The sequence below is a fragment of the Elgaria multicarinata genome, chromosome 1 (genome assembly GCF_023053635.1).
Source record: "Elgaria multicarinata webbii isolate HBS135686 ecotype San Diego chromosome 1, rElgMul1.1.pri, whole genome shotgun sequence".
In the NCBI taxonomy this organism is placed as follows: Eukaryota; Metazoa; Chordata; class Lepidosauria; order Squamata; family Anguidae; genus Elgaria; species Elgaria multicarinata.
The window spans coordinates 88,480,369-88,497,288 of record NC_086171.1 but is presented as its reverse complement, the minus strand read 5'-3'; the positions used below and the strand labels follow the sequence as shown (position 1 = coordinate 88,497,288).

General features: G+C 46.0%; 1 protein-coding gene across 1 annotated transcript in view; it reads left to right on the top strand.

Annotated features, from left to right (window-relative positions):
* USO1 (USO1 vesicle transport factor) overlaps positions 1 to 16,920 on the top strand; it is a 306,934-nt gene that overhangs the window by 136,137 nt on the left and 153,877 nt on the right. The gene's annotated exons all lie outside the window — the stretch shown is intronic.

Below are 16,920 nucleotides of genomic sequence, written 5' to 3'. Positions count from 1 at the left end.
CAAGGCTTCATTGTCTGTTGCATAAAACAAAATTGTTCTGAGACTGGAAGCATTTTGATGGTCTGATTCTGCTACAATGCTTATTGCAGGTGGGAAACCAATGAGAAGCTTGCAAAAAAAATTGTGTTTTTTTTATTGTGGTGGGGTTTTTTTTTTGGAGGGGAGGTGGCTTTATGTAAAGAGTGGTTTTCATTGTATATTTCTTTCATTGAAAAAAGCAACAACAACAGAATTTGATTTCAGGTCTTTAAGATTGTACTGTATATTAGGGATGGGAGAGAAATCTGTTTGCATTTTAATATGAACCAACCTAATTCACACATTCATTTTGCAATGTGGTTCTCTGATACTAAATAATTAAATAAATTCATTAAAATGTGTACTTGGGAGGAAATTGCATACAAAAATGCATCAGGGAAAATAATATACTAGGGAACATTGCTTGCAAAAATGCATATATTGGGGAATGCATACAAAAATGCATATATTAAAATAGCAGGAAAATCATACACTTGAGAGTTTGTAAAAATGCATAAATTTGGGGAAATTGCATACACAATGCATATATTATAGACTAGCATAAAAGTCATGTGTTAAATTGCTTGCAAAAATGCATATATTAGAAAACTGCATACAAAACTGCATGTATTATTGAAAATAGCATAAAAGTCACATAGAGAAATAGCTTGTAAAATGCATATACTAGTGGAAATTACATACAGAAATGCCTATATAGTTGCATGCTTATCTTAAAAAAACTTTTACTAACTGATGCAGAAAAGAGGACAGAGCAAACTTTTGCTTGCAAAAATACAAAAGTTATAAAAAGTAAAACAGATTTGTCTATTGTACTATGTATTGTTAATTAGCACTTGCCCTAATGGTAGATTTATAGGACAACTTGCAAAGTGTTTGTCATTTTTAATATGGGGTAGAAGGAGGACAAGTATGGACCCTTGGCAGCCTTATATGGAATGAAGGCAGGCTTTGTTCCCAAATTCCTCTTTCCTATATTGCATTTTATTTGTTTCTGCCTCATCTCTTCTTCTTTGTAACTACTGCCCCACCCCCAACCCTAACCCAGGATCCATTTGTTGGGCATACTAGATTGTGATAAAGAGATGAAATACAGGAAATGGTGTGCATAGAGATAGATGATATACAAATTGCAAAATGCAGTATATTTGTAAAGTGCTTGGCCTCACTTTGCAACATCTACATGTATAGGATGAAGGCAAGATGGCTGCCTTGTTGGATGTGGTTATCTTGCTAGACATGAATGAGTGTGCTGTCTCCAGTATTCGAGGCAGTAAGCCTGTGTGTGCCAGCTGCTGGGGAACATGGGTGGGAGTGTGCTGCTGCACCATGTCCTGCCTTGTTGGTCCCTGGCCGATGGCTGACTGGCCACTGTGTGAACAGAGTGCTGGACTAGAGGGACCCTTGGTCTGATCCAGCATCAGGGCACTTCTTATGTTCTTATGTTATGTTCTTATGAATGTCTAAAAGTAATATCAGACGAAAACAACAGACTCTTGTGGCATCTTAAAGACTAATAATTTTATTGCTGTAAGAGTTTTCGTAGACAACAGTCAACTTCATGGCTTAAACTCCAACAGAGTGTTAAAAAATAAAATAAATTCTGCCACTCAGTCTTCAAATTTTCCTCAAATTTAAAATCTATTATTATTAATTATTATTATTATTATTATTTATTATTATTATTTTACCATTTTAAATTCTAAGGCACTTTCTTTTGAGAAACTAGGCATCTTCAAAATATACCTCTCTCTTTGTCCTGATAAATATTGCTATGTGCTTGAGGCCTTTGGGATAAGGCAGGCTGCCAAAGGAGAAAGTAAATATATTTGGTATGGGAACTTGGCAGCTAAAAGGCCATTTCTAAAACATTCTGCACCACACTAGAATGGCCTAGTACAGCCTTTTTGTGTATTAGAGTTGCCAGGTCTCAAGGTCTGATCTGAAGTTTCAGGGTGTTTGCAGCTGCAGTCTTGGGGAGCCTAGGGTAAAGAGCCAAATCTCAGGAAGGGTGTCAGAATCAAAGGGTTGGTCTGGATGATCTTCTTGATGTCACCTCCAAACTTGTAATTTGGTTATTGTCTCAAGAAAAGGGTTAACTTATTAAAGTTGGTCAGACCTGTCGAACTATTGTTAAGCAAAAGGATGAATGGGATTCTATTCTTCCCCTTCCCTTAACAGTCTGTGGCCGTTGCTAGATGATGGGTTAGCCTGGTGCATCCAGATGACGCACAGGGGATCCTGGGCTCAGGCAGGGATAACCCTCCCTTGGCCCAGGATAACCAGCACCGCTTGTAGCCTGGTATTTCCCACAGTCTCGGGCTGAGCCCAAGAACGTGGGTGTGTAGACCGGTCCGCCGCTTTTCCCAGCTACCACAATTACTCGTGAGTAGCCGGGAAAAGCGGCGGATGGGGTGCTGGGCCCATCGGGGCAGGGGGAGAGATCAGGGGGAGATTGAGGGAGGGAACCAGAGATGGGGGGAATCGCGGCCAGGGGGGGAATCAGAGCCGGTGGGGAGCGGGGAACCCTTTAAAAAAAAAAAAAAACACCGCTCGATGGTGCGCTCCAGTGCACCCGGCCCTTTAAAAATAAAAAATGGCGGACGCAATGGGTCCTTCCTGCAGCCCGTCGTGTCTGACATGTAGACTGGGGCAACAGCCTGTGCTACTTGTAGCATGGGCTGGCCCCTCCTCCCACACGGATTATCAGGTAGGTCTAGGAAAGCCCTGTGTAAACGTGAGCAGATAAACAGAGACAGAGTTGGGCTGGACCTCTGGAAGCATCTTTAGGTGTAAACCTTCCCTCCCCTTCTATTGAGAAAGCAGTACTGGTTGGAGCATTATTGCAATGAATCCCCATTTTAACATGTATATCTGTGTAAATAAACTATATATCACAACAACAGTATAACCCTTCAGTAGCTTACTCCAAGGAAAGTCAAACCCTGGGTACGCACTTGCAACCCTTGGGGTTCTTGTTACTTGGAGAATCTGGAGTGCAAGGGCAGTAATCTGGATTTAGAAGCAGGGTTGTGTTTTGGGGGACAGGATTTGGGCATGTTTAGCATGTTTAGCCTGGAGAAGAGAAGATTGAGGGGAGACATGATAGCACTCTTCAAATACTTAAAAGGTTGTCACACAGAGGAGGGCCAGGATCTCTTCTCGATTCTCCCAGAGTGCAGGACACGGAATAACGGGCTCAAGTTAAAGGAAGCCAGATTCTGGCTGGACATCAGGAAAAACTTCCTGACTGTTAGAGCAGTACGACAATGGGACCAGTTACCTGGGGAAGTAATGGGCTCTCCCACACTAGAGGTGTTCAAGAGGCAGCTGGACAACCATCTGTCAGGGATGCTTTAGGGTGGATTCCTGCATTGAGCAGGGGATTGGACTCGATGGCCTTGTAGGCCCCTTCCAACTCTGCTATTCTATGATTCTATGATTTGCAAGTTGGTGTGCCTGAGCTAGAGTGGAGGGAGTACCTGTGCAACAGTCCTGGAGCAAGTGAAGTTGATGTTTCAGCAGCAAATGGAGCGGCAAAGGCAGATGCTTGGACAGCAGGTCAGAGACAGTCTTGAAGCAAAACAGGAAGCCTCACAGTAGCGATGCCAGCAGATTACTGAGGACTTCAAAGCATGCCTGAACGACAGCTGATGTAGTCCTGGGGTGGGGGTGGGGAGATGACCCCTTGCCTGCCACGTTGGTTAAAGCTGACCCAGAAGCCCAGGTTACTGTCTCTGCTCTCCCCGCATTCCCCGCTGCCACTTTTACAAGCAGGCTCCACTTTACCTCAGGATCTGACCTTTAGGAGACTTGGCAACCCACTAGTGAACACTATGTTATTATTTCATAATGTTTCCTGGCATATGTACAAACATCAAATGCCTTTTTGATGCCAGATTCCAGTGATCTGGATGCTAGAAGATTTATGGGAAGCTAAATAACATGAATAGCAGTGGTGTCCTCTGGAAAAAATTAGTCCAGTATCCTTTCTTTGCATTGATGGCTGGGCTCCATGACAAGCAAATACAAAAATCCATCATTGGGCAACACCTTCGGACCAACCCAAATTCCAGAAAAGTGTGCAAGCTTTCAAGTTCTCCAGGACTCTTACTCAAACTAGGTCATACAAAAACAGGGAATAGGGAAAGAAATACCAATTTAATAAGCATCTAATTGCTGAAGCCAATTTGGTCAAGATATATCTTTTCAAGTCATATTCTGGTTAAATGTTCATGGCTGCCCTTAGGAACAGATGCAATCTCTAAAACAAGTCATGACCTTGCAGTAACAGGAACAAGATAAGATTGGAAACTGTTTCTTATCCTGACTATAACAGACACTTTTACATGGCAGAGTTTTCACGGCTTACGCTGTAAAACAGCGGTTCCCAAACTTTTTTAGGTAAGCGCCCCCTTGGTTCCACAAACTCATGCCCAGTGCCCCCTACCCTACACTATAAAAATCATTGTTCAGAATAGTGGTTTTCAACAACCCACTAAGGAAGATAATAACAATAAAATTAAAAACAGTAACAATCAATTGAATATTTATTCAAAATCCAATTACATTTTTTAGTTTATTCAATTAAACATAATTGTTGAACTTGATCCAGTGATATCATCTTTTCAAAGTCTGATAGTCATTTAGCAAGAATATTACATACCTCATTTAGTAACTAGGGTAGAGTACCTCACTATTCTTAATGTGATGGATGGGCTTGATGAAGTGATACCGGTTTCCCAATGTCTGGATTAAAGTCACTTAACGTGAGTCTTAAATCACCACGTTTAGTAATCTGGAGTCGATTTCTTTGCTTGGAGAGAAGTAGGTAGACCCCACTAAAACCACATTCCACCAAATATGATGTTGGAAATGCAACCAGGAGCTTCTGAACCACTCTCCATAGTGCAGGATAGCAATCAGAAATTTCCTTCTGTAACCAAAACTCCTGGTACGGAAAAGACCACCTCGAGCGCCCCCCTGCTGCCCCTTTGGCTCTTAGCGCCCCCCCTGCTGTCCCCTTGCTTCTTAACGCCCCCTATGCAATCCCACCGCCCCCAAGGGGGCAGTACCGCCCACTTTGGGAACCACTGCTGTAAAACATGGAACACAGTACTGGGGCTTGTCTTGATAGAGGGTTTGCCCCGGGGTGGATTTGGAGTGGCGGCAGGTCATCTACATGACGCAGCTGCCATTGCGAAGCCATCCGGGGACAAATCCAAGAAACTCCACTTTAAAAAATTAGGGCATTTACCCCGACTTTTTTGGTTGTGGAGCCGATGGCGCCATCGGCTGGGCTGGACAGGGAAAGAGGCAGACCAAGAGATCTAACTCGGGCTCCGCACTGTAAATAAATAATTTAAAAAATGGGGGTGGGAGAAGAGGAGTGGGGTAGCCGGGAGGTCGCCACTGCTGCTGGGCTGATCACTGGAGAGGGGGGGGGAACAGGGCAGCCGGCTCTCCTCCCTCTGACCTCCCTCTGGCTGCCCCGTTCCTCTCCCCTCCATTTTTTAAAAATCTGTAGATGAGAAGGTACGCATCTACAGATTTTTTAAAAAATGGGGGTGGAGGAATGGGGCTGCCAGAGCGAGGTCAGAGGGAGGAGAGCCAGTTGCTCTATTCCTCCCCCCTCCCTGGTGCTTGGTCTGCCGGCAGCAGCAACTCTGCATTGGCGCTCCTTCCCATGCAGATGCCAGGAAGGAGCACCAATTTGGGAGCCCGCAGCCCGCGGCGCAGACCCGCTGTCGTCAAGTCGGGGGCCTGGAGAAACCAATGAGGAGTATTCCCATGGGATACACATAGCCTAGACAGTCCCTTTTACACTGAGTGGAAAACCTGGATGCTAAACATGCAGCAATGCCTTATTGCTAGGAAAGTTGCAAAAGTCTGCCTGGGTCCGCAAGGGCAGCAAACGCCCCTGCATCTGGCCCTCACGGACCCAGGCGGATCCGCCTGGTGCTGGGATGGACCCACGCCCAAGTGCTTGCGAGCCCCCAAGAGCACCTGCATGTGGGTCCACCCTGGCTTCTGGATTGCACCGTTTCTCCACACTGGGAAAGTGTGGGGAATATAAAGCTGCTCCTAACTATCAGCCCTTGCTTCTGACGTACATCATGAGCAAAGTTGTCTATTATACTAACACATTTGCTATTTTTAAAAAAATAATAATAAAAATAAAGATTTATATAAAGAGAATATATAAAATACTAGCTGTACCCGGCATATCATACGCCGTTGTAGCATATCTTAAAGTTTATTAATTAAATATCATCGCATTTTATTTATTTATTCATTCGCAGCAGGTGAGCGGCCTCCCACCCAGCCACCAAGGGCCCCGGCCATGCCTCGCTCATGCTCCAGACCGTGGCGCTGCCCCCTTCGTGGGGGGGGGGAGCGAAGAGACAGAACGGGGGGTAGGATTACCTTGGAAAGACCGGAGGAGTCGGGTGAGGGGCTTAGCAACCTGTATCAGCTGTCGTTACACGTTGTTACTGTTGCTTAGCAACCTGTATCAGCTGAAGCCATTCTAGAATTCCTGAAGGCGAAGTGGGCGTGGCAAAATGGTAACATACCTAAGCGCTTTATATATAAAATGTACCCTCCATAGTTGCTTCCACATAATGTTTGCTCTGGAATTGCCTGCCTTTATCGTTACAGATGTCCTCAGATGTGCTGGCTCTCTGGACATATGTATTGTGCGCTAAGCAGTCCTATGCATGTTTAGGCAGAAAAGTGCCCAACAACTCCCAGCATTTTCTATCTAAACATGCATAGGAGTGTGTGGCATTACCCCACAATTGAGTATCTTGTATATGTCTAGATTAGTATGTCTGGTAAGTATGGAAAGTTAGAACTGAGTGGGTGTGGTTTATGATGTAATAGGTGGGGGGGAGTATATAAGGAGAGTGTTGGGAGTTTGTGAAGTAGCATGTGTATGAGTTTGGGTATGTGAGTTTGAGTGCGTGTGAGGAGAGTAAGAAGAGTTTGGATTCTAGGGACTTAGGATTGGTGTGAAGAGAGTGAGGTGGTTGGTGTGTGGAGAGTTTAGATCAGGTTGGGTGAACCATATGAAAAGGAGGACAGGGCTCCTGTATCTTTAACAGTTGTATTGAAAAGGGAATTTCAGCAGGTGTCATTTGTATATATGGAGAACCTGGTGAAATTCCCTCTTCATTACAACAGTTAAAGCTGCAGGTGCCCTGCCCTCTTTTAAATCCGGTCACCCTAGTATAGCTCCTGCAGCTTTAACTGTTGTGATGAAGAGGGAATTTCACCAGGTTCTCCATACATCCGCACATCGGCCCCAGAGCGCATTTATGCGACCCCAGGGCACCCCAAAAACGATAGTCTGTACTTGCCTGTAAAAAGAAACGAGGAAGAGCCGCCACCGCCCAGCTTCCTGCTCCCTGGCCGGCTCGGAGAGCTCTTTTTGAAGAAGGCGGGGTAGAGAGCTTTTTCCGCTCTCCAGGGACGGAGAGCTGGGTGGAGAGCGGAAAAAGCAGGGAGCAGGAAGCTGGGTGGCGTCGGCGGCGTCATCGTCGTCGTCTCTTCCTCGTTTCTTTTTACAGGCAAGTGCAGACTATCGTTTTCGGGGTGCCCTGGGGTCGCATAAATGCGCTCTGGGGCCGACGTGCGGATCCGCCCCAGGTTCTCCATATATACAAATGACACCTGCTGAAATTCCCTTTTCTTTGCAACTGTTAAACATACAGGAGCCCTGTCCTCCTTTTCATATGGATCACTCTAGATCAGGCAGGTTTGAAAGTATTATATTTTGATTTAAAGCTTTTAAATAACAATAAATTTATTGTTAAGTTGTATGCAGTGGTCAGATTGATTTTGGGAACCAGAAGGTTCCACCATATAACACCTGCTCTGGTCCGCTTGCACTGGCTGCCTGTATGTTTCCAAGCCCAATTCAAGGTGCTGGTTTTGACCTATAAAGCCTTACACGGCTTGGGACCACAATACCTGACGGAACACCTCTCCTGATGTGAATATACCCGGTCACTACGTTCAACATCTAAGGTCCTCCTCCAGGTGCCTACTCCGAGAGAGTCTCGGAGTGTGGCAATGAGGGATAGGGCCTTTTCGGTGGTGGCCCCCAAACTATGGAACGATCTCCTTGACGAGGCTCGCCTGGCACCAATGCTGCTATCTTTCCGGTGCCAAGTTAAGACTTTCCTCTTTGCCCAGGCATATGGTGGCACACCCACATGTTTAGTTTTTTTTAACAGTTTTTAATGCTTTATGTGTGTTTGTTCTGTGTTTTAGAATTTAAAATTTTGTATACTTGTTTTTATTTTAATTTTAGAATTTCTGTAAACTGCCCAGAGAGCCCTGGCTATGGGAGCGGTATATAAGTGTAATAAATAAATAAATAAATAAATAAATAAATATTTTGTTAGCTACCAAATACCACATGTCAGCTTGGCATTATTTATGTGCCTTACAGTTATTAAACACCCACACCAGAGTATTCCCATAGTATATTTTGAGAGATCCTATATATAACCTGTTTCCCTCATAGCCAGGGGAAAGGTTTTATTCAACCCTCCCTCAGGTTTTCAGGTGTTGGTGCTTGGCAGGAGAAGGGTTTATGCAGCGGGCCTAGTGTAAGGGTCTGTTACGTCGCAGAGTGTTCCCTGAGTGACACCTTGCAAGCTCAAGAATCCATTTTGGTTCCAGACGCAGCAGCATGGAAAGCTGCCAGGGATACCAATAAGGTTCTGGATGGATGCAGTGAGGCAGGAGCCGCAGCGTGTTTGTGCTTCATCTCACTTATTAGATTATTATTTAGTGGCTCACTGTAACTATGGAAACATGCAAGTGACTGCTGCCTGATTGCCATGTCACCACCCAGCTGACAAACCCATCAGGGTACCTTTGAATCGGTTAATCAAGGGTGTTGGTGGGAAAGCTGGTCCCTTCCTGAAGCAATCCTCATGCATGTAGATCTCATCTCTAAGGGCCTTGATAGAGCAGGTCAAAAATCCAGGGGAGAGGAGGGGAGAATTCGCGTTATGACTTAACGCGTGATCTCACCCTTGTGCAGACGTGAGCCGCGATGAGCTCTGGAGGAGATCCGTCGCGGCTGCCATTTTTTTGTTTGTTTTAAAGTGGCAGCAGCAGCACAGGAGCCAGGAAACGTAAGTGGGTTTTTATTTTTTTAAAAAAATCTTCCTGCCCCCGATCTCCTCGCCCTGGCCCCGTTCTTCTCCCCCCCCGTCCCCGATCTCCTCACCCTGGCCCCATTCTTCTTCCCCCCCATCCCCGATCTCCTCACCCTGGCCCCATTCTTCTTCCCCCCCATCCCCGATCTCCTCACCCTGGCCCCATTCTTCTTCCCCCCCATCACCGATCTCCTCACCCTGGCCCCATTCTTCTTCCCCCCCCATCACCGATCTCCTCACCCTGGCCCCATTCTTCTTCCCCCCCATCACCGAACTCCTCGTCCTGGCCCCTTTCTTTTCCCCCCTCCCATCCCCAATCTCCTTGCCCTGGCCCCGTTCTCCCCCCCCCCCGTCCCCGATCTCCTCGCCCTGGCCCTATTCTTCTTCCCCCCCGTCCCTGATCTCCTCGCCCTGGCCCTATTCTTCTTCCCCCCATCCCCGATCTCCTCGCCCTGGCCCTATTCTTCTTCCCCCCCATCCCTGATCTCCTCGCCCTGGCCCTATTCTTCTTCCCTCCCATCCCCGATCTCCTTGCCCTGGCCCTATTCTTCTTCCCCCCCATCCCCGATCACCTCGCCCTGGCCCCTTTTTTCTCCTCCTCCCATCCCCGATCTCCTCGCCCTGGCCCTGTTCTTCTTCCCCCCCATCCCCGATCTCCTCGCCCTGGCCCCGTTCTTCTTCCCCCACATCCCCAATCTCCTTGCCCTGGCCCCTTTCTTCTTCCCCCCATCCGCCATGTCTGATGCGCCCCCTGCCCGATCGCCCGCCCCCTGCCCGATCACCCACCCGCCATGTCCGAGGCCCCCTCCACCCCCCCATCTGTGATCTCCCCACCCTGGCTCTGCTCTTCCCCCTCATCTCTCCGGGTCCACTCTTTCCCCCCGGCCCCCATCTCCCCCTGTGATTTTGCCACCACCCCAGCCCAATGGGCATAGCGAAACTTCTCCCAGCTACTTGTGAGTAAGCCGCGTAGCTGGGAAAAGCAGCAGAACCGACTAGACCTTCCACAGCCCTGAGCTCAGCCCGGGCCTGCGGAAAAACCGGGCCACAAGTGGATCCGGTTATCCCGGGTCAAGGGAGGGTTTAGCCCGGGCTGAACCCGGGATCCCCTGTGCATCATCTGGATGCACAGGGGTGAGCCCGGGTATCAGCCCGGGCTAAACCCTCGTCTAGCAATGGCCTAAGGATAACTGGGGCTCCGACTGACTTCTGATATTGGTCTTTGTGATTCTTTCCTAGTATGATTCCTCTCTCCACTGTGTTGGTGCCTATCCCACATTTTCAGTGGCACTTACCTGTTAATTGCTTCATTCACCCAGAAATATCTGTTTGCCTTGTATAGCCAGAGAAAAAGCTTTACCTCCTTGTAAAGTCGCCACTGAGTACAAAGCCAAGGTCCACACATAATGCAGCACAAGCTGTTAGCTCCCTACACCCATTTTTATGCCTTGCAAGGGCCCGTGACCTATGTGTGAGTTATTGGCTTGGAGTCCAGGGGTGATGGTGATCTAACTCAGAGCCTAGAGCATTGAGAAGTGGTTATTAAAGGTCTCTAGCTCAGCATAACCTTTCTAAGAACATAAGAATAAACATGCTGGATCAAACCAAAACTCCATCTAGTCCACCATTCTGTTCACAGGGCATGTTCAGACAACATCCTACGTCATGGTTAGGCCACCAACCTTTTTGTAGCAAACGGTTAGTGAACGTGTTTAAACCTTGACTATGTAACCACCATGGTTAGAATGGTTCACACAACACGATAAGTCCTTGTTCACGTAACATACTAAACCAGTGGTTCCCAAACTTTTTCAGATCACCACCCCCTTGGTTCCACAAACTCATGCCCAGTGCCCCCTACCCTACCCTATAAAAATCATTATTCAGAATAGCGGTTTTTAATAAAATTCAAAACAGTAACAATCAATTGAATATTTATTCAAAATCCAATTAATCTTTTTTAGTTCTATTAAACGTAATTGATGAACTTGATCCAGTGATATCATCTTTTCAAAGTCTCATAGTTATTTAGCAAGTATATTAGATACCACATTTAGTAACTAGGGTAGATTTAATTTGATTTGATTTATTGCATTTATATACTGCCCCATAGCCGAAGCTCTCTGGGCGGAAGAGTACCTCACTATTTTGTAAATTCTAAATGTGATGGATGGGCTTGATGAAGTGATACCAGTTTCCCAATGTCTGGTTTAAAGTCACTTAACATGAGTCTTAAATCACCACATTCAGTCATCTGTTTTGCAGCCAGCGTGGCGGGGCACACCAAGCAGGGTATGTCTCTTCATTAGCGTTTTGGTGCTTTTGAAACGTTTCAAATCATTGTTAAAAGGACTCTTCTTAAATGGTATTAATACATGTGTGGATTCTTTCCCTATATGGCTTGGGACCAAACTACCTTTTCCCATAAAAATGTCCCAAGGTTTTAAGACCTTCTGGAGAGGCGCTTCTCGGAAAAGACCACCTCGAGCGCCCCCCTGCTGCCCCTTTGCCTCTTAGCGCCCCCTGCTGCCCCCTTGCCTCTTAACACCCACCTATGCAATCCCACCGCCCCCCAAGGGGGTGGTACCGCCCACTTTGGGAACCACTGTACTAAACCATAATGTTTAACTCAAAATGCTTAACCACCATGGCTTCCTCCAATGCCAGAGGAAGCATATAGCCATCAGGACTAGAAGACTGAGCCTCTGTGAATTTGTCCAATCAATTTTAATCTCCAAATTTAAATCTCAGTAAGAATTATGGGAGAATCTCATGCTCCAAGGCAAATTCTATTTTAAAACCAAATTGTGGTGGCTCCAGAGTCCCTAACAGCAGTGGGGCCTCCATTTAGTGTCCCCTTCCAGAAGGCCTTTATTTTGGGTGCTTATAGAATAACATTGGCTGGCCCATTATCTATGATTTGCATTGAGGCTGTTAATCTGCTGTATCTAGTTTTGGTTTTGTTGTAGAACTGAGATCCGAGCTCTACACAAAAAGCTTTTCCTTTCCTTCTTTTCTGCTACGTAACGTCTAGATTACAGTCTGCTATAGCAAAATAGCACAATTACACAAATAGGAAAAATGTTTTCTTTTGCTTTCTCAAACAACACTCCTTTTCCTCCACTATAAAAATACCCACAAAAATGCACTTTAAAACAGAAGCAAAACTGGAGGATCATAATGTCGTCTAAAGAATCTGTAAATAACTGTGAGTAAGGAATGGCAAGTATACAATAAATGTCTTGTGTAGAAAAGATCTGTAATGGAAAAGAAAGAAAGGAAATGCTCTTCGTATAGTGATCAGATCTCAATTATGCGACGAAACCAAAGCTAGATTAACAGCCTCAGGTAGAAAAGCTCTATGTATTTTTCTTTCCTCCTAAATCTATCAATTTCCACCCCTCAAGGACCACCATTGTTACCAGCACCCATGTTCTTTGGGTTGCATAGCCTCTATTACAGCATAATATTCCAGAGAGACCTTGGGCAAAAGTAGGAGTGCAATTGTTTAGCTGGGCAGACAAGGAAGACATAATTATAGACTGCTTTTCAAATTTTTGGGAGATAGGCTACTTATCAGATATCTCTGCCAGAACAATAACACTTTGCATGATATGGAATAGCAGATACTATAGCCGTAGCTAGACCTAAGGTTTATCCCAGGATCATCCCGGGTTCATCCCTGCCTGAGCGCTGGATGCCCTGTGTGGCACTTAGATGAACAGGTTTGACCCCAGGACAATCCTGGGATAAACCTTAGGTCTAGCTACGGCCTGTGTGTTCAGATAATGGGCCTCAGTTTGTTGCAGCAGAATTTCAGAAATTCAGCAAGGACTAAGATTTTGAGCACAACATTTCATTACCTGGGTATTCTCAAGATAATGGCAAAGTAGATTCCGTAGTAAAAACAGCTAAGAAACTTTTGAGAAAAGCAAAAGTAGCAGGGGCAGACCCATATCTAGCACCTTTGGATCACTGGAACATTCCATCCCCAAGGCCTAAACTCAAGTCTACCACAAACGTAACCAGCTGAAGAGAGTTCAAAGATAAGCAAGAAATCTTTGAAGCCTAATGACAGGGGACACAGTGAAAGTCCAATGTCTAACAAGATAGGCCAGATTATGGCATAAGTCAACTGTAATTCAACATAAGCCACGATCATATAAGGTACACGTGGACAGTGGATGAATACAGAGGTGTAACAGAAGACACTGAAGGAAAACAACAGAAGTATCAGGAAAGGCCATAAATTTAAATGAGGGACAAGCAAATAACCAGCAAATGAAACAAGAAGGGAATCCTTGCCATGTGCTAACCAGGGCAGAGACACACCCAAGGATGCAGTAAGGACACACACTGAATTTAGAGAGGAGCAGAATAAAGGAGCAGAATAAATTCTCAGAAGTATAATGTAATACCTGCACATTTTCTCTGACAGCTTTGCCAGCCCATACACAAAATCCTTCACCATTCCCATGCTGTAGAAGGAACCAGAAAAAGGAGAGTTGACTTCAAGTGGGTGGAGCATGCTTAACGTTGCGCTAGATTTTCAAAATCACATCGTTTTACTGCGGCAATCAACAAATATCTTGAGTTTTAATCAGCAATCTTTAGGGCCCACTTGCCTAGAGGTTTCAGCGCCTCCAGCAGGTGCTCTGCAGAACTCTGCAAGTTTCCTTCCTGCCGTGATATTTGCTGCTGTGAGACAGTGGCTGACCAGCCCGCTGTTCCCTTCATCACACACCTTCACCTTTGTCACCTCCACATTGGCTCTATGGATTGCTGCATGGGCAGAAAAAGCAGATGTGGAGCTCATGTGAGAGTTCGGCTCCGTTTTGCAAGAGCCCTGCAGGCAGAAGAGCCGACATGGTGGTAGCAGCAAGGAGAAGGTGGTGCGACGTGGTGGCAGTGTGTGTGTTCTCCCCTGCCTCAGGTGGCAAAAGATCTTGGGTCAGGGCTGCCAGTCTTAAACTCACTCATTGTTTAACACAGTAAGACTTCCAGTAAGCATGTATAGCAGCCTTCCTCAACCTGGGGCGCTCCAGATGTGTTGGACTACAACTCCCAGAATGCCCCAGCCAGCTCGGGCATTCTGGGAGGTGCAGTCCAACACATCTGGAGCGCCCCAGGTTGAGGAAGGCTGATGTATAGGATATTGCTGTGTCTTAAGTAGAATTGCAGGATTTTAAAAAATTATTCCATTGACTTAACTGGATTGTAAAAATGACAACTCACAACATGGTAAATGCAGCCCAGTTGTAAAAAGAGTGCATCCTTTCTTTTCAAGGTTTACTTTCTAATATGGGAGAAGGGAACAAGGATGTTTCCTCTATTATAGCTTGGAGAATGTAATATGGGTTGTATCCAGTGTTAGTACTATTCAGAGTACACCTATTGAACTGAATGGGACTTAAGTTCCACTAAGATTGGATATAACCCTATATTTTAGTCTACTTTTCTGTTAAAAAGTATAACGATGCCTTTATCAACTTAAGGAATCCTTAAAGCAAGTCATTTTATATAAATGTCGTCTGCCATACTCCTTATGAAGTAAAGTCTTATTAAAAACACGTATGAGTGCACACATGCACACAGAGAAGCTACAAGGAAATAACTAGACATACAAAGAATTCCAAAGTATACATCTTCAGATATTGACTATCCTAAAATTCTTTGGTACTTACAAAGTTGTAAGCAAGTATCACGCATGCACTCATCCGTTCTGGGCCGTGCTGTTTTCCATGAGGCACAAGATGTAGCTTTGTTCCAGACGCTTTCAAAACGAGGATAATTTATTATCTTGCAAAAGACACTGGCTGGCGATCACTGAAAGCTTTTTTTTTTTTAAATGCACACTAAAGGCGACTTCTGACCGGTTCTAATGCCGGAGCATTTGCCACTGGCTTGCAAACCATGTTACTTGCTAAAGCAGCACTTGACTGTCAAAGGGCACCGGTCAGGTCAGGAGCTCAGCCCAGGTTTGCAATGAGAGCCTTGTGTTCACTTCCATGGAATGATCTGGTCAAGAAGGATATCCTGACATAAACTTGCCTCTGATGGGAGGCTGAAAGGAAGAATCCACAAGCTTCAAATTGTCCAGGCAGGTTTAAGAGGAAGTGAGGGAGGGGGGATTTGGGGGGGAAGCAGTTTTCTGTTGCGTCAAAGGACCCAGTGTGCAATCAGAACAGGGAACTGAGTTGTTAAACTGGCCAGCCCTGGCTGGAGACAGCTTTTCAATATGCTCTTGGCATAGTTTACTTTCCACTGGCTGGAGAAAGGTTCGCTCTCCACCCCCACCCGCTTCTCGTTCTTTTCTTCTTCTGTTTTACAGATGTGTGCTGCTGCTTCAGGATCTCTGTACAGTCTCCATCTGGACATTACTTCTGAGAAGAACAATTAGACGTGGGGTGCTTCCTAGTGCTAATTATAATCTTTTTCCCCCCTGCTGGTAAAGCTACAAGCAGAATTGCAGCTGACTTTCCACACTACTTGGACATATCGTGCATTTTCTGAGGGTGTCCTTAGCACCACTTATTCTGACTTTTTGTGTGTGTAAGAGTTGTGTAATGACTCATCAGACCTCTAAGTCCATCTCACCTTACCACACAATCACAATATCCTTTGCAGTGGGCATAATCTTTATCACCTTTTTAAATCAATATTTTAGGTAGCACTAAAACACTGTGCCAGCTATATTAAAAAATAAATAGCAAAATACGAATTGAATGAAAGGGTATCATACCACTATAATGCCATAATGTATGCATTTAAAATGATGGAGGGGGCAGGGCCGGTGCCAGACTATTTTGCACCCTAGGCAGGTGAGCGGCTTCTGGGCACGCCATTCCAAAGCTGCCCCCCGCCCCAGCGTCCCGGCTTCGAAGCCAGCGCCCGGCCAGAAGCCGCTCCTGGCTTCGAAGCCAGGACACTGGGGTTGGGGGGCAGCTTCGGAATGGCGTGCCCGGAAGCCGCTCTCCCAGAGCCGCTGTGGGAGAGCAGCTTCCGGGTGCGCCGTTCGGTGCCCCCCTTACTTTGGCGCTCTAGGCTCCTGCCTGAGCTGCCTCTATGGCAGCGCCAGCCCTGGGAGGGGGCACTGACTGCCATTTTAGTACAGTGGTAAATGGAGGACCTGGGGGCTGTCTATACACTCCGAAAGCCCTGTGGTGGGTGCGTGGTGGCACTGCTTCGGTTGTACGATGCAGCAGCAATCTCGAAGCCACCGAGGCACTTTCCTGTGACGTTCCACATTTTAAAAGTCAGGGACTTACTCCAACTTTTTAGGCTGGAGTGAGGAGAAAACATCCCTTGCTCCACAGTCAATGCAGAGGTGTTCCTGAGTGGAAGGCAACCCCTGATTGGTCACCAAAAGCCTGGGCAGAGGGCAGGCTGGCGAGCTGCATGGCCGCTGGAAACTCCACTCTCGCCTTCTGTGTCAGGATTAGCCGCCACCACCCCTCAGCAGAGAAAGTGCAGGTTTTGTTTAATGCGGCAGCAACCTGGTGCCATATAGGTAGCCCCACATTATAGAAGTATAATCCTATATCTCTATAATGCTGTCCAAAGATCTTTGCCAAATACAAGGTAAAAATTGGAAGTAAATTGATTGTGCACCAAAAGCATCACAAAATTCTGACCAATTATTTGTGTATGCGCAATAGCATAGTGATGTGGACAACCAGAGTTAGCATTGAAGCACCATCACACCTAC